This window comes from Periophthalmus magnuspinnatus, chromosome 4 (assembly GCF_009829125.3).
Source record: "Periophthalmus magnuspinnatus isolate fPerMag1 chromosome 4, fPerMag1.2.pri, whole genome shotgun sequence".
NCBI lineage: Eukaryota > Metazoa > Chordata > Actinopteri > Gobiiformes > Gobiidae > Periophthalmus > Periophthalmus magnuspinnatus.
Window position 1 is genome coordinate 30,582,570 of NC_047129.1, and position 16,990 is coordinate 30,599,559.

The 16,990-nt window shown below is 40.2% G+C and overlaps 1 long non-coding RNA gene across 1 annotated transcript; it reads left to right on the forward strand.

Annotated features, from left to right (window-relative positions):
- The first annotated feature begins 969 nt into the window (after nucleotides 1-969).
- On the forward strand, nucleotides 970-6,414 carry LOC129456194 (uncharacterized). Its single transcript, XR_008648683.1, has 3 exons — nucleotides 970-1,150; nucleotides 2,281-2,446; nucleotides 3,789-6,414. It is a non-coding gene; the product is annotated as an uncharacterized LOC129456194 (long non-coding RNA).
- The last annotated feature ends 10,576 nt before the right edge of the window (nucleotides 6,415-16,990 follow it).

The following is a 16,990-nucleotide window of genomic DNA, read 5'->3' on the forward strand; positions in this document are numbered from 1 at the left end:
TCAGTGTTTTCTTCGACAATACATTAGTCTTCAAGATTTGTTATCGTGACAGGCCTGATTTCATGTGATAAAGTAAAATTATTTCTTCCTCAGTACAGATATATTGGAAAAGCAGCTCTTGGGAGTCAACACATCTGGACAGAACTGGCTTTAAACTAAATTAACTTATTTATTAGAACATTACAGCACTTTAAAATTACTGGAAGCACTTTAGCCACATACGCACTTTATAAATAGGCACTTTAGACCATGGAGTGTGAATTTTTTGCGATCTGTGGAGTTGTTTGATTGTTGTTTGTGTTGTGATGTTGAGGGACTGCGAATGAAAATTTGCTGTGCAGCAAACTTCGGCACATTTACACGTGTATTTTTTACTGGTGTTTATTAATGTGCATTGTCCCCTTTAGACAGACAGACAGACAGACAGACAGTCAGTCCCCATCTTTATCGTTTGCAAACCAGGAAAATAATGGTGGACTGTGTTAGCATGCTAAATCCACACTGGTCTCTGAAAATTGTGAAAAGCAATTATAAACTCATGGCTGTGAATAATTAGGATGTTAGCTAGGAATGCGTTCAGAAAGTGGGGAAGGGAACACTTTGCAAATAGTTTAAAGATAGCTTTTTTCCCGCATTTTTCCCGCATTTTTAAGACAGTAGAAATTAGGCACAGGGTCTTGTAAAAGCAGGTATCGATTTTTATTTTTGTTTACCCAGTACAAATATGTTGAATAAGCAGCTCTGGAAGTCAAAATAAGTCCGCTGTGTACTGTCTGCATTTAATTTTAAAAAGTTTTGTTGTTGTTAGTGTCACCCAGGTGTAAAATACACTAAATTGCAGTCATATATATAAATTCCCATTTTCTCTGTGTCAGTAAAAGCGCCACATGATGACGTTTCACTCACTTGAACACCTCGACCAATCGCGTGTGAGCGGTCCATCCAATGCAGCCGCGCTCCTCTCCCGCCACAACTAGAAGGAAGCGAAACAGTACAGCAGCACAGGTCTGGCTTCTCCGCTCTTTTTTGCCATAAATAATGCCATCCGTGTCCTAAAACTTTCGCTACATGTTTTAAACTTGTAGGAGCTCTTACCACCACCACTGCCGCTGGATATAGACCGCTGCTAGCGATATTAACGGGGGATTTGGTGAGTGTTTGTTTGTTTTCCACGGAGCACCTTGTTTCACCTGTCATAAATCACGGTGCATTGTTCTGCTAATGTAGCCCATTTAAGTAATTTTAAGCTGATGTAGCCTTTTGTTCTTTGGCCAAACAACTTAAACTTTATTCAATGCACTTGTTGAGCCAATTGTAAACTAGTCATGTCATTTTTGAACCACTTCAACCAATTGGTTCGTGAAAGGATTCATTTCTGGAAGCTTCTTGTGCGCACGAAACCACCTACTGGCCAAGTGTATAATCATAGGCAGCTGTATCTGAACCATAAAATGGCCGTGTCACAATTCCGGCCAAAAATGTATACTCCTCAGTGTAGTCAGTGTTATTCTAAATTATTTATTGTTCAACAGAAGAAGAGTCAAGGTGTCGTTGTTGCAGCCGTTTATTTTTGTTGAAATTGAATGGAGTAAGGAATTAATCTCTATAAGGCAGGGGTGTCCAAACTTTTCTCATTAAGGGCCACATATAAAAACACAAACAAAGCTGAGGGCCGATTGAGGTATTCACTGTATTGGTCACCAATACAGTGAATACTTCAAATCTGTTATTATTATGTCAGGCTGAACCACTAGACCTTTACTCACGCTTGCATCCTCAATGGGACACATTAAATATTTGATATGGGCTTGTTAAAGTAGATTTTCAGAAATGTACTGTAAAAAGTACTGTTCAAGGTAATATGGGTCAATTCACGTGGAAGCTTGAGGGCCAAGAAAAATTGGTCTGCATTTGGCCCCCGGGCCACAGTTTTGTCATGCCTGCTATAAGGTAAGTGAGGAATAACTTTGGACCACTCTTTTTCATGTTTTCAAGACAGTAAAAATGAGATAAGTGCAGACATAGTGCAGCTTGAATGACTAGTTTAGTATTTGGCTATTTGCTGATATGATCCTGGGGAGTTATCTTATTGGTATGGATAACTAGTCATAGAAGTAAATTATTTGACCCCTTAGAGTCCAGATAACAATTAAGATGATCCAAATACAACTGCGATTATTGAATAACCGTTGCAGCTCTAGTTCCAACTTTCATTTACTGAACGATAAGTGAATATAGTAATTAAGTGTAGTAAAAACAGTTTCCTTGTTGTTTCCCCAGGCACACTCTGCCCCCTCTGTCCACAGACTACCTACAGCCTGGCTTTGAGCAGCTGTTTGGAGATGTACCAGGGGTCTGTGACCGAACTCAGATGCACCTGGCTGTCAGTATAGAGCTGTGAGCCACAAGAGGGCGCCAGAAACACAAACATAAGGAAGGAAGGAAGGTATTAGTTACTCAGTACTGCAGCAGTACTCTCCCAAACTACTTTTTTCCCCAGGATCACATCCGCAAATAGCCAAATACTAAACTAGTCATTAAAGCTGCACTATGTCTGCACTTATCATCTCATTTTTACTGTCTTGAAAACATGAAAAAGAGGGCTGCAGTAGTTCAAAGTCATTCCTCACTTACCTTATACATTCCAAGCATCCTAATTATTCACAGCTATGAGTATAAGCACTTTCCACAACTTTTCAGAGGCCAAAGCAGAGTTTTATTGTTACAGTAATGCTAACAACAACTAGCATGCTAACCTCGCACTTTTTGATTCTTGGAAAATACAACGTTTTATAATTAGATGCAGACAGTTTACAGTGGACTTATTTTAACCTCAAGAGCTGCTTATTCAACATTTCTGTACTGGGGAAATGAAAATCGATACCTGCTCTTTAAAGACCCTGTACCTAATTTTACATTCTTAAGACTGTAGAAAAAATTGTTCTTTAAACTACACTGCCTGGTCAAAAAAAAAAAAGGTCACACTCTAATATTTGGTTGTTCCGCTTTTAGCTTTGATTACGGCGCACATTCGTTGTGGCATTGTTTCGATTTTGCTTCTTCAACATCACAAGATTTATTTCCATCCAGTGTTGCATTAAATTTCCAACCAGATCTTACATTGATGATGGTCGAGTCTGACGCTGCACAAAGCTTCTCCAGCACATCCCAAAGATTCTCAATGGGGTTAAGGTCTAGACTCTGTGGTAGAAAATGATGTCTCATGCTCCTGAACCACTCTTTCACAATCTGAGCCCGATGAATCCTGGGATTGTCATCTTGGAATATGCCCGTGCCATCAGGGAAGAAAAAATCTATTGATGGAATAACCTGGTCATTCAGTATATTCAGGTGTCAGCTGACCTCATTCTTTGAGCACAGACTGTTGCTGAATCTAGACCGGACCAACTGCAGCAACTCTGTACATATTTGATTAGTTAAATCCAGGTGGCGACTTTTTTTTGGGCCAGACAGTGTATTTGCAAAGTCTTTCCCACTTTCTGAACACATTCCTAGCTAACATTCTAATTATTGACAGCGACGAGTTTATATTTGCTTTTCACAATTTTCAGAGACCAGTGTGGATTTAGCATGCTAACACAGTCCACCATTATTTTCCTGTTTTGCGAACAATAAAAATGCCTTATAATTAGAATCGGACTAGTTTTGACCTTGAGCTGCTTTTCCAATGTATCTGTACTGGGGCAAAACTAATTTTACTTTATTACATGAAAAAATCTAGTATATCCACTCTAATTTATTATTTGTTGTGTTTTTTCTTCCATCAGTATCGAGCACTTGATTAAGCCCGACGTGGAACACTTCTCAGACGTTCTGTTTGGACGTGTAGACGTCATCATGAGCACCCCAGACTCTGAGTTCAACCTCTGTTCCCTGGACTCACTAGCTTCAGGCACCCAGGCCAGTTCGAGTGGACCAGGACACAGTTCCAGTCCTGGTGAGAGACATCATAATCAGGACTGTCACAATAACAAATCTTAAAGTCTGATGTATTGTCAAAGAAAACGCTTAAGACTATTGAAGCTGTTAAGGCTTTCTATAGCATAAATCTTTATTTGTATTATTATGGATCATTTGACCTAACCTTCATAATACCATCTGTTATGTATGTTATGTTGTTATGTCTTTTCTGTGCGTCTAGCGGCCTCCAGCCACTTTTATTAGACTAAACTGGCAAGATTGTTTTGGTGGTATAAATATTCTGTATTGTTTACATTTGTCAGCTGAGGGCGAGACAATATTATACATTTTGAATAAACAAAAAGCAGAATGAAACTCATTAGTGTGTCGATAATGAGTATTTTCACGATGCTAAAATTTCAAACTTGATTTCGAAGGATAGACTCAATGCCCAATACTGAGTCCGATACATCACAATAATAAAAACAGACAGTAACTCAGTTGGTAGAGTATTTGTCCACTGATCTGAAGGTTGGCGGTTCGTATCCCACTCAATGTAAACATCATTGGTTGAGCGATCAGATCCACTGACCCACAGGTTGGCGGTGCAATACACTGGTGTATGAATGTGTGTATGAAAGGGTTGGCTGGCTCCATGAAGTAAAGTGCTTTGAGTGTCTTGAAGGTGGAAAAGTGCCATATAAAAATGTGACCATGATCTTCAGCTGTGCCAGAATAAGTGTATCAAGTATAAGACCACATATGGTCTGTGGAACCTGCCTGGACCACTGAGGGATTACACAGATATACGGCTGGGGCTATAAAAGAAAGTATTGTTTTTTTATTAGCATGATATCAGAATGGAGTCTGTTCCTTAGAATCAAAATCAAGTTTGCAAGTTTAGTATTGTGAACACTATGACTCCATATTTCCACTAATGTTATGATGAATACAATACAATAAGAACTTTTATTGCACGTTTCTTAAGTCTGTTAAAATTGAACATTGTGCAGTGGCAACAAATACATGAGGTCTGAAAAATCTCACTGTCCTCCAATAAGAATATGTTTGGTATGAAAAAATACAACCTCATAAACACAAACGGCTGAGTTCACAGTCAGTAACAAAGCGCACCAAATCATAAATGTATTCTGTTATTATAGGATATATTTGAACATAGAAAGTCGTCTCATTGTGAAGAGGCTCAGACTAGAAATGTGTCTACAAAAATACAGATTATTGTTACGATAAATGTTATATCAACTTATGGTTCAGTATATGAAACCTGGATCAATATTTTTACATTTCTGGGGATTTTTTTTTTTTGTGGCTATATGATAAAATTTGAGCTTTAAAAGGCAGAATTAATGACGTCTATGGCTCATTACAGATGCAATCTAACGACTGAAGTGTTTCATTCTGCTGTTTATTGCAGCTCATGATTTTTAACAATATTGTAGATTTGGAATAGTTTTTGTGGTTTAAATCTGCTCTTGGGTGTTTGTGTCAGTGGAGTAAATTTGTTTCAGTATTATTGTTTATCTTCTATATTTGCTTCAGCGATATGTTATCGTGACAGGCCTACATGACAGTTACGCTTTAAAAAGTGAGTTGTGTGCAGTTTTTGGACGCTTGTCCAATAATAGAGCTGCAAGTTTAATGGCAATGGAATTGAAATCATAATTTAAAAGACTGTAGCTGAACACAAAGGCTGCAGTTCAGTATCAGCATTTCCTCCACAAACAACAAAGTTTCTTACCCCATAAAAAAACTGCTAGTTTAAACCTGTAGTTTATGTAAGAACAAACGTGTTCTGAAATGCAGTGGTGTACAGATTTTAAAGTGGATACATTTTATTTTTACTTCACTGCATCTGAGAGCAGTATCTGTATTTTCTACTCCACTACATTTTTGAACTGGACTGAAAAGTAAAAGTATTTTTGTTAGTTTGAGACCTGCTGAAAAGTCTGAGGGTTTATTTTTAAGAAGTTCATAATTTGATCAAAACAAAAATATACAAATGAAAACTGGGAAAAAATGGAATGTAACAAAAGGAATTGTTTTTGTCGAACAAAATCCAGCACATATCTGTATCAAATCATTACACTTGAAGCTTCATAAAACCTCAATCTGCACAAAATACTTTTACTTTTTACTCTACAATGGGTACTTTAATACTTATGTGGATTTTAAGTGATACTTGAGTATTTTTTTCTCCAGTATTTGTCCTTTTACTTAACTTTAATTCAGTTTATATTTCAGTCTTTTTGTCAGTTCTTTTGTGTTTAAATTAGTGGTTTATGTTTTTATAATAGAATTCTGTTAAAAGTTCACATTTTAATTTCAATTGTCAGAAATCCCAATAAGATACTTTTCCCAAATGTTCAGCCTTACTCTGTTACTTTTCCGGTCCGTCATCTTTTATTTTTATTTTTATTTTTTTTCCCAAATGTTTTTATTAGGAACATCAATAAAGAAAACAAATTACATTGGAATAACATCTAGTTGTCCTTGGTTTTTGTTTTTGTTAATGAACATCCTCCTCTCACCCCATCTCAGCCCAACATATAAAACGCATACCACCAATTAAGTATTCACAAATACTACAGACATCACAAGAGCCAGGTACAAGCAGACATTCATATCGACAACACCTGCAAATTTGTGAAATAGGAGATAAAGCATTGCCACACCTGGAAAAATCTGTCTGTACGTCCTCTTAATGTGTATTTCATTTTTTCAAGTTTCAGAAAATGCATCGTATCTCTGAGCCATAGAGAGAAAGAAGGACCTTTAGGCGATTTCCAATGTAGTAACAATAAGCGTCTCACAATTAGAGACGTAAATGCTATAATGCCCCTCTGTGTGGAAGTCAACGCAAGTGCTGAGTCAGTGATCCCAAATATGGCAACAAGAGGACAAAGTTGCAGGTTTACACCAAGAATAGCAGACATAGTGGTGAAGTAACTAGACCAATAACAGTGAAGATTAGGACAGAAAAAAAACATGTGGCTAAGGTGACAAGGGGAACCATTGCACTTAACACATTTGTCTTCAATTTCTGGGTACATTTCAGAGAGTCTTGATTTAGAAAAGTGCACCCTATGTACAACTTTGAATTGGATAAGACACAGACGAGCACAGGTAGTAGTAGATCGTATTCTATCAATGGCATCCTCCCAGAGATCCTCACTCAGTAATATTCCCAACTCCTTTTCCCATGCATCTTTAATTTTAATGGTTGAATTGTCACTTAGTGACAAAATGAAGTTATACATCTTAGATATCAGCCCTTTCTGATGGGGATTATATGACAGCAATTTTTCCCAGGATTCTGTAGGAGGTACGGAGGGGAAATGAGGAAAACACTAACAAAATCACGGACCTGAAAGTAACGAAACAAATGAATACGATATTTTACCAATACCACTGTTGTACCAAATTGAAAAAAATGAGTCAGAGATAGATGGAGGGAATAAGGTTGTTGGTTAACGGGCCTTGGGAAGAGGCAGATATAAATCTAAATCGCCGTCTAAACTGGTACCAAATTTTAAGCGTGTTAAGAACCACCAGATTATCAGTGTATGATGACGGTTTTGTGGGTATTGAAGAAAAAATTAGAGCTGAAATAGATTATCCTCTACAAGACAGAAGTTCCAACTTGCACCAAGTGGAGTCTGGTGATTTCAACCAATAGCAAAGTTTGTGGATATGAGCTGCCCAGTAATATGACTGAAAATTGAGCAATGCAAGACCTCCGCTCAATTTACATCTTTGCAACAATGATTTTCGGACTCTAGGTGGTTTCCCATCCCAAATAAAAACACCAATAATCTTGTCTAATAATTCAAAAAAATGTTTTGGCACAAAAAGAGGAATCGACTGGAATAAGAAAAGAAATCTAGGCAAAATATTCATTTTAACAATGTTAATCCTACCAATCAGGGTAAGGGGGAGACTGCGCTATCTTTCAAAGTCAGAATAAATTTTTGAAATAAGAGGTGTAAAATTGGCAGATGCCAAAGTATGAAAAAAGCGGGTCACATTTACCCTTAAATACTTGAACCCTGTGGGGCTCAGTTTAAAAGGTAACTCGGACTGTTGGAGATTACAAGCTGGGAGGTTTATCGGGAAGCATACACTTTTCTCCCAGTTCAATTTATACCCAGAGAAAGAGCTGAAATTATTCAGAATGTTCAAAACTGTAGGGATAGAAATATGCAGACGATTTGCTATTATATTTATCTGATCCTGCTATAACGACAGTTTGTAATCAATCCCATTACGAGCAATCCCCCTAAATTGAGAGGAAGAGCGTAAAGTGATGGACAATGGCTCAATTGCAATAGCGAAGATTAAAGGCGACAGGGGGCAGCCTTAAGACTAAAATAGTCTGAGAAAATATCATTGATATGAATGCTAGCTTTAGGAGAGGAATAAAGGAGGCGAATCCAAGAAACAAATCTATTACCAAATCAGAATTTAGACAAAACTGCAAACAGGTACCCCCACTCCACCCTATCAAAAGCTTTCTCCGCATCAAGAGAAATAACCAATTCTGGAGAATCAGATGAATGTTTAGAATAAATTATATTCAGAAGGGTGCGAATATTAAAAAATAATTGACGCTCCTTTATTAAAAAACATTTTGCTCATTGGAAATAATCAAGGGAAGTAGCTTCTCCAACCGGGAAGCAATTACCTTTGCCAATACTTTTACATCTGCATTTAACAATGAATAAGGGCCTATAAGAACCACATAATGTAGGATCCTTGTCCTTCTTGTGGAGGAGAATAATAGTAGCAGGTGTAAGTGTTGGTGGTAAAGCACCTTTTTCTAGTGATTCATTAACCCCTTAGCATTCCGTGTCATTTTGGTGAAATTGCCTTTGTTCTGACCTCTCCAAATTAAAATAATCACCATTATTGAACCCTCAGTAATAAATGCACAAGTTTGGGGTCTTCGTAAAGGTAACACCCTATAGTTTTACCCAGGTGTCAGAATCAACGTACGTTTGTCTGCTGAGCATTTATACACTTTGGAACACACATTAAAAAAAAAAATTCTCATCCTCGCCAAAAAAAAATTGTGAAAATGAAGGTGTAGAAAGCTGCAGTAGGAGCTGGGGCCAAAAATACGCTATATCTCAACTGACAAGATTGTTGACCACTTACATTTCAAATTTGAGGTCTATACCTATAAAAATGAGAGTTTTACAATCATTTTATCATGAGTAAGTCCAGGCCTCTCCAAACCTATCCGAATGAAAACATTTGGAGAACGTTTGGAAAAAGTGCAATAACTTTTGAATGTTTTAACCCACAGACATCAGTGAGGCTCTACTGAAAACTCACACAGAGAGGAATCTGTATCTGCACAGCTGCTCTATTACTGTACATTTATATATCATATCAAAACACAATATAAAATGTATATTTGTATATAAAATACAGTCAAAACAAGTGCTATGGGTCAAAATAAATATATATTTACAAACCACACACTGCAAACAATCAACAAACACACACACACTTCAAAATGTAAACAAACACACACTGGAAACTAAGAACACACTGGACATGATTGTACAGTGAGACAGTCATCCTGCAACAGTGGCTCAGTGGTTAGAGCTTTGGTCCCGCAACCTGAAAGTTGGAGGATCGAGTCCCACTCGGACCAATTTCTGTCATTGTGTTCTTAGGCAAGACACTTCACCCAAGGCCAAGTGATGTCAGGGGGTGCAGATTGGCATTAGCTAATGCTAATGATTACACATGATACACATTTGACCCACAATTAAGTGAATAGCAGAATAAACCACGCTTACCAATCAGGAACAGCATCCAGTCCATCAAAACATAAGGTCCTCTACTCCTGAGTCCACCATGAGATCTTCACTCGGTTCAACAGGTGGTGTTGAGGCGGGCTCAGGCTTGGCTGTAGCTAGCGGTGCAGCTGACGGGTTAGCCGCAACCTGTACGTTAGGCTTCAGTTGTGTTTGAATAGTATTACGGGTCTTAATCTGACTCTTTCCAGCCATTCTGAAGTTGACTTAAGCTGCCTTGAAATTCGATGAGAAAAAAATTTACTAAATTTGTGACTCAGTGCGCGGAAAATAACAATTTTATTTGGTATTAGCAGGAGCTCACGAACTCACGTGTTACTCCATGGACCGCTCGGCCACACCCCCTCCGGTCCGTCATCTTTTTGTTTCCATGACGATATAAATTCTTTGCCTGGAATGTTCCACAGTATGACCTAAAATTCATCATCAGAAGTTTATTGTTATAAAGCGTATTTGACCTGTCACTTGGCCTGGTGGCATCAACGTCTCCACATTGATACCTTGGTTAATGCCATACTGTGGAACATTCCAGGTAAAGCAATAACATCTCCATGGACACAAGCAGCTGATGGAGATTTCTAGTTGGTGTGTATGTGCAGCAGGAGACAACAGCAGCGCCAACTTTCACAAGTGACCAAAATAAGTTGCTTTTAGCGTCACATTTCTTTTTATTAGACCTTATTTATACAGGTAGTAATTGAAGCAAATAGTGAGCTGGTTTCAGGGTCAGTTTGAGTGAAATGGAGGAGTATGATGCAGCATAATGTAAAGTTGGTTTGAGTTTGGATATAAAAGAAATACTGATATAGCGACAGAACGTCCCCTGTGCACTATATAAGCGGCCTGCTGCATCAGTCACTTATCACTTGGACGCTGAGTTGACCACTGTATGTAACATTGGTATTCATCTCTTATTTTTAAAACACAATCATATTTTATAGCACAGCCTAGAGTCGTGTGCACCTGCTCGTGCTCAGGGCCTCCATTTCATACAGGACAAAAATAGACCAATATAAACATTAATGCAGACATAATGTGACATGGCCACAGTGCACTGCTCAGTGCTTATCCCAATATTTCTACTCAAGTATAAATTCACATTAATAATGTTGTGTTCTTAATAGACTATTGAGAAAATAATGTGGGACAACTGTGTGCTGTTACATGTCTATTGAGACTATTGAGAAAATAATGCACACATCACCAAATTCAGGTCTGAATCACACAATGCAGTACTTGAAATACAACACAAATAATGACTTAAGCAACAGTGAAATAGTAGCTGTAACAGTAAAATAGGCCATTTGAACTGGTCAGAAGTGATGTGGGCCTTTTTGATATGTTACTTAAGTAGCTGTGAGGAGTAGTAGTAGTAGTAGTAGTAGTAGAGCCTGTGGTAGTAGTCTGACTTGTTCTAGCTACAATTTAAAGGGTGTTTAACATTGTCAAATCTGTTGCAGATGATGCAGACCCTGTGGTTCTTCCGGACTACTTTTCAGACGAGGACGTCCCAGGTCCAGTAGGTTTACGTGGTTTCTGGCATAGAGATGGCTCTTCTGATGAAGAGGACCTGAGCGAAGAGTTTTTGGCATCTGATGAAGAGGGCTTGAGTGATGTAGACTCTGACGACAAGAGTCTTTCTGAAGAGACCAAATCTGTTGCAGATGATGTCAAATCTGTTGCAGATGATGCAGACCCTGTGGTTCTTCCGGACTACTTTTCAGACGAGGACGTCCCAGGTCCAGTAGGTTTACGTGGTTTCTGGCATAGAGATAGCTCTTCTGATGAAGAGGACCTGAGCGAAGAGTTTTTGGCATATGATGAAGAGGGCTTGAGTGATGTAGACTCTGACGACAAGAGTCTTTCTGAAGAGACCAAATCTGTTGCAGATGATGTCAAATCTGTTGCAGATGATGCAGACCCTGTGGTTCTTCCGGACTACTTTTCAGACGAGGACGTCCCAGGTCCAGTAGGTTTACGTGGTTTCTGGCATAGAGATAGCTCTTCTGATGAAGAGGACCTGAGCGAAGAGTTTTTGGCATCTGATGAAGAGGGCTTGAGTGATGTAGACTCTGACGACAAGAGTCTTTCTGAAGAGACCAAAGAGCAGGAGGAGGCCCAAGAGAAAGAACATCTTGAAGAGAAGTATGAGGAGGAGACTGAAGAGGAGGAATGTATCGAAAGGATGAAAAGGCTTCAGCTTTCCTCCTTTGACCCAGGCCCCTCCTCCCCCGATCCAGGCCCCTTCACCTCTGCAGGGGTGTCCGAGGGCTTCAGGCACAGGGGACGCAAGCGCTACAGAGGTGAAGATGATGAAGGCCCCAGCTCCAAGCGACCACGCCTCTCCTCCTTTGGCCTAGGTCACTCCTCCCCCGATCCAGGCCCCTCCACCTCTGCAGGGGTGTCCAAGAGCTTCAGGCACAGCAGTAAAAAAGTGCAAGGATTATTACATACATTTTTTCATTAAGGTTTCCAAAGTTTTCATGAAATCCTAAGGTTTTGTCATCGGAGCAACTGCTGGCTAAGACGATAAAAGTTATGAGTGAGAAAGCAAACTGATTGACCAAGAGAGCTGGTCCCGAATGGAAAATCTAAGTGTATAATATCCCAGAAGGAGGGGAGGGTTCATCAATGGTGACTTTTGTGGGAAAAGTACAGTTTGGACATTCCCCATTACCCTGGACATTGAAAGAGGCCATCAGGCAGGAGCCCCCAATCCAATAGGAACGGTGAAGATAAGCCCCGCTCAATAATAAGATTCACCCTGTTCACAACCAAAGAGGAAGTTTTATGCAAAGCATGGACCAATAAGACGGTACTTCTGGAGGAACGAAGAATATAGTTTGACCAGGATTATCCAAGTATCCTGCAGAAACGCAGAGACTATGCTGAAACCAAACAAGCACTTAACATCCAATTTTAAACCCTTTACCCTGCTAAACTGAGGGTATTTTATCTAGATGGGACAGTGCTTTATCAGATGGCGGAGGAGACGACAGCAGACGTGAGAACCAGGGGATTCCCAGTCACAAAGATTACACTGAAGAAGAGCCTGGCAGAGCAGCTACAGCGGACGATGTGGATTTACAAACATGTTTTACTCTTATAAGTCTGGCTGTAGACGAGGGCCAGATCATCTACGATCCTTATTTCAAAAAAGCTAAACTTCTAAAAATCATTTGAAGTGAAAGATAAAGAGGGGAGATGCCATCCCTAAGGAATTATTACCCAGCAGCACAGATGAAGACCGTCATAAACCGGTATGATGTATCATATTATGCTCAGTGGAAAAGTATTGAGGAGAAAACCTTTTCTGTCCCAATACAGGCAACCTTGAGAGACCCAAATATACAGAAATATATACACTCACCTAAAGGATTATAAGGAACACCTGTTCAATTTCTCCTTAATGCAATTTTCTAATCAACCAATCACATGGCAGTTGATTCAATGCATTTAGGGGTGTGGTCCTGGTCAAGACAATCTCCTAAACTCCAAACTGAATGTCAGAATGGGAAAGAAAGGTGATTTAAGCAATTTTGAGCGTGGCATGGTTGTTGGTGCCAGACGGGTCGGTCTGAGTATTTCACAATCTGCTCAGTTACTGGGATTTTCACACACAACCATTTCTAGGGTTTACAAAGAATGGTGTGAAAAGGGAAAAACATCCAGTATGCGGCAGTCCTGTGGGCGAAAATTCCTTGTTGATGCTAGAGGTCAGAGGAGAATGGGCCGAATGATTCAAGCTGATAGAAGAGCAGCGTTGACTGAAATAACCACTCGTTACAACCGAGGAATGCAGCAAAGCATTTGTGAAGCCACAACACGCACAACCTTGAGGTGGATGGGCTACAACAGCAGAAGACCCCACCGGGTACCACTCATCTCCACTACAAATAGGAAAAAGAGGCTACAATTTGCACAAGCTCACCAAAATTGGACAGTTGAAGACTGGAAAAATGTTGCCTGGTCTGATGTGTTGAGACATTCAAATGGTATGAGTCAGAATTTGGCGTAAACGGAATGAGAACATTGACATCATTGGCAATGAGCCACGGAGATCTCTTTGGTAAGGGACATTACGTATTCTCACTTACTGACTTCTTCCGTGTTGCCGTGACCCGGGCTGTAGGTCGTTCTATCTCTGGGAAGTCTGGTATTGCGTGACCCACCTGTTCACTCACGGCGTGGCTAGAAAGTGGGACTAGTTTGAGCTTCTGTGCAGGCTACCCCATCTCAGGTTTGGATTCTGGGTGGTATAACAGTAGTCCGCTGGGGACTTTACCTCTTGGGGGTTCATCTGAATTGCCTGTCTTCTAGTCACATGAGGGCCGTGTCTCGAAACGTTTATGCTCAAATCTCACATCAATCCAGCCTCAATTTGTAGCCCATACGAATCTCGATCGGCAATAAACACTCAAAAAAGACACTTTACTGACTACATATCATTCTTGTCCCAACACTCGATCTCCTTTACTTGTAGCTAGACAAAGTACAGTAGTTGGCAGATCGACTCGCCTGGGACTAAATCTTCGTGAGGTAGGTCTTCACACTTTCTTGCACTTTTCTTAGCTGGTCTGTGTCCAACCTTGGGAGGTAAAAGGGTTTTAAATAGGTTACCAATACGGGTCATCTGGTGTCTCTCCCTCAGGTAAAAGTTGTTAAAGTTGCTCTACCTCTGCAGTAATTCGACAGGGGTCAAACACTGTATTAGTATGGTGTTCCTAATAATCCTTCAGGTGAGTGTAGATGGGTTGGGTGCACTCTCTCTCTGTGGAAAAATGTAGTGAAAAAGTATAAATTGGATACAGACATCAGCTTTGAAATGGTATGCTTATGATGCCGATTTTTTTTTTTACCAAACCGATTAGATTCACGATTCAAAATGTGGTCTTCTATGGGACTACCATTAATAAGCAAGTTGATTAAAGATGGTAAATTGATTAGTTTTGAAATACTGAGACATAAATATAATTAGGAAAAGCAAGATCTTTACAGATACTGGCAAATACAGCATTACATAGACTCAAAGATTCATATGTTGTCAGAGGCACCATTCCTGCTTCTTTCCCCCATAGTGTCTTAACCTTCCCAGTTGGGTTGGACTAATATATCAGAAGAAGAATGGACATCTATATGGAAACATAAATGAAAATATCAATGGAAATGTACTGCCTCACTGTTATGACCAAAGGAATCAAATATGTTAATGTGGCACAAACGGGACCTATGATGCCTGTCAAGTGTGGCGACCAAATAATCCCTATCACCCACTTTCAATCAAGTAAGGCCCAGTATAGCGCACTTGCAAGCTTGACCCTGGTATTGGTAACAAAACTAAAACATTTTCACCGGGCTCAAACACTTTTAGCTTTGCATTTTTGTCAAACAAGGACTTCAATTTTAGCTTGTGCAACTTTAAGATTTCCTTTCGCAATTTCACACGCACGACACAGCTTAAGTTTAAAGTTTACTGACATAATCCAAAAGATTTTTTTCGGACTTCTCGGACAACTATTGTTTTTTCAGTAACTTCAACGGGCCACGTATGGGGTTTGGCCTGTCTGAGTTGGTTTTTGCACACACCGGAGACTCCTGAACCACTTCCTGAATAGCAAACATTTGCAAATGAACCCCTTCATCTCAGTCTTTTTTTAACTCTAGGCAGTAAGTGCGAAGCATAGTTTTTAAAGTCTGGTGGAAACGCTCGAGTGCGCTTTGACTCTCGGGTGGTACGCGCTGGAATGACAGTGCTTTATGTTCAACTGGTGAAGGACCTGTGCAAAGATTTTAGACAAAGTTGGAACCCTGGTCAGTCTGAACAACACGAGATAAACCAAAAAGCGAAAAAAAACTTTGAGTGCTTTCACGATGAAGGGGGGCTCTGCAGGATACTCCCTTACAGAGATAGGACCGTTGGAGGAGTCTCAAGGCCGAAAAACAGACCGGTGCAGTCGGGGAGGTTCGAGAGAGGTGACCGAGGCCGGAGAGGAACCAAGGCGTCAACCTGCTCAACATAATATTTGCATATTCATGTTGCATTTTTCTCCTTTGGGGCGAGGGAAAGGCAGACAGACCTGCTGCACATTCGAGGGTTAGATTATTTGACACTGTACTGTATTAGATTGTAACTGTCAGGGTAATAAACTTTTGAGATTTGAACTGATCGAATCCAGTCGTCATTTTGATAGAACACGCCTAACAACAACCACAGGAGTAAGTGATTTTACGAACGGGGAAAACTTCTGGAAAGCGGGTCGCTGCGCACATGACAGTTATCTTGTTTCCAGACTCGGTGCGAGTCTGGAAACAAGAGCGGACCCACACAGTCAACCAACATGTGTTCAAACGGTTCACCAACAGCTGGGATAGGATACAGTGGCGCTGGAGGAATGACTTGGTTTGGTTTTCTGGACACCTGGCACCAATGAGATGATTTACAGTGGCGTTTGATGTCGCCTTTTAACCCCGGCCAAAAAAAAAAAGACGTAGAATACGGTCGTTTGTTTACTTCACACCGAGATGACCGGACGGTGGATTACCATGAGCCATTTTCAGTATGTCTGGGCGATATAGAGTGTGGATAACAATTTGCCAAACAACACTCCACTCTTCAATAGGATAAATATTCAAAGGCGTCCATTTACGCATCAACAACCCGTCCTCCACAAAGTAACCAGTGGACATTGATTCAACTTTATTACCGCCTACAGCCTCATCAAACAATCGGGCCAACGACACATCGGACCTTTGATCAGCCCTCAACTGCTGTTTGGACAACGGCAGTTTGCTCAAATCAAGCAAGTCAGTGTCACAATTTACATTACTTTTAACGGCACCGTTATTGGAAAGCCAGAGCGCACTCCCACAACTGTGTCCCCAGACCACAGATCTGACTGGATCATAATCTTGTGCAGGCGGACCCCAATGTCCTGCATATTAAAACTACGCACAGGGACATTGGATGCAACAGCAGTGTCTCCCGACGGTGGCAACACACCCTCGAGCACAAAAGACTGGGAGGCTGTAGTATCCTGTAATATTTTCACTGGGAACTTTTCACTGGACAACTAGAAACAATGTGTCCTTTCTTCTTACAATAGAAACATGTTACATCATTAACTTTACTCACCATTGGCTACAAAACTTACAGGATCCGTATGAGTAGGCACATTTTTAACAGTTTCTCTGCCATTACAGCTGCTTCTCTCCAATTTCCCAAA